The sequence below is a fragment of the Poecilia formosa genome, unplaced genomic scaffold, assembly GCF_000485575.1.
Source record: "Poecilia formosa unplaced genomic scaffold, Poecilia_formosa-5.1.2 Scaffold18, whole genome shotgun sequence".
NCBI lineage: Eukaryota > Metazoa > Chordata > Actinopteri > Cyprinodontiformes > Poeciliidae > Poecilia > Poecilia formosa.
In genome coordinates this window covers 2,952,145-2,954,018 of record NW_006799957.1, presented here as the reverse complement: position 1 = coordinate 2,954,018, position 1,874 = coordinate 2,952,145, and positions in this window count along the sequence as shown.

Here is a 1,874-nt window from a genome sequence, read left to right as displayed (position 1 = left end):
TTTATTTTATTTTACACCGGAAAAGAAAAGGTGTGATTGGCCCGATTAAAAACATTAACATTTTGGAAACCATTCATTGCATGTTTTCAGATGGCCACAGGAGCAGTGGGTTTTAGAATGATTGCACCATCTGTCTGTAAGTAAGCAATGGTAAAATATCATGACTCTAAACAGCTTTCTTTGTGTTACACCCTATAACATCTTCTGGGGCTGCAATGCTTCAATTTTCATAGCATGGCCTAAACTCAGTGGGTGTGTGATTCCTTCTGAGCACTTCTCAGCAAACATACAAGTCTCCAGGTTGTGCTGAAAATAGAATGCCATTCAGCCATAAAACAATATGGCCACAGCACGATTTTACTAGTATAAGGGCAGTTTGAAATCTGCCATCTGTAGGAACTGGGTAGATTAGGAGCTGAGTGCAGGGGAATGACAGATGTCTGCCCTCTCTCCTTGCCAGCTTTTGGCAAAGCACGGCAGCCAGGGTAGCCCCTCTGCTGTCCTCTCTGACTGCAACTCTGTTAGAGTCCAGACTAAACTCTGTCACAGTCACAGACAGGAAATGACATGTTCCAGACCTATAGTCGTTCAGCAGGATCCCTGTGATCAGGGGCTAATTGGTGGCTAAGAGGTGTAAAAGAAGAGACAGAAATAGAGAGAGAGAGAGAGAGGGGGAGAGAGAGAGAGAGAGATGTGATTAAGTTTCAGTGACTCTGCAGGGGAATTGGGAAATTTACCTTTAGTGAAAGCATGCAAAATGACTTTGCTTGAATATTTTAAAGTGAAAGATTTGCGTGTCATGGCTATTTCACATCAAATTTTTACATTGAGATTTAGAATTGTACTGTATTTATATTTTGTTTTTACACATTGAAAAAAAATCATGTAGAAAATAAAGACATAGTTGTATGGGATTTATTTATTATATACCAAAAGATTTTGTCACAATTTGTTCAGATAAGGAGGGTCCAATTAACAAATTATCATAGACCATGCCAGTATTTTTTATTGTTACTTTTATCCTTTTCATATTATGCCTACATTTTAATTCAAGTAGTAATTCAGGGTGATTTTCTATGCAAATTATTTGTGATTTTAAAATAAACTTTTGCATTGCCAACAACAAAAAACTAAATCCTGATCTTTTTTAAATAAATTATGTGAATTGTTTTTCTGTACGACAGATAAATAACTTGAATAGTTAGACAGAGAACCATATGTAGGTGGGGAGGTTAGTGCAGCCTCCACACTCTATTATTTCAGTCCAGTTAAGTTTGAATTACTTTAGCTATTGTTATTATTTTTCTGGAGAATCCTTTTGAATTAATCTATTAATCTAATTTAGTAGTTTAATTTTGTTTAAAGCTACATACTTTTCATGTAAGAGAACATATGAATGCTTTTGTCCTTGAATAAATTAACTGAACATCTATTCTGCCCAATCCCCACAAACTGCCATCGCCGTACATTAGAGGTTTTCTCAAGCTATGATACACAGTAGCAGATTCATCTGGTGCCTTCACACCAGCCCTAGTGAATTGAAAAATTGGTTTATTTGGAGAGGCTTGAATGAATAATTGAACTTGGTTGTTGATCAAAGAAGCTAATTTTGTTCTACCTAAAACTATAGTTCTCAGCTCACTTCAGTAGAACATATGTAGAATACAACCATGGGTATTGTGGTTAAAAACAACCAAAACTGACGTAGGTGTTCGTTCTGGCTTGCTGTTCGACGCGGAGTGAAGACGAGGCAAAAGCTCTGATAGAAATATGGTCAGACAAAAATATGTCACAGCTGCTGGTAACCCACTCACAAGGCCAATGAAGTTACAGTGAAGGTGAAAGGCATCACAAACAAAATGCATTTTTACGTG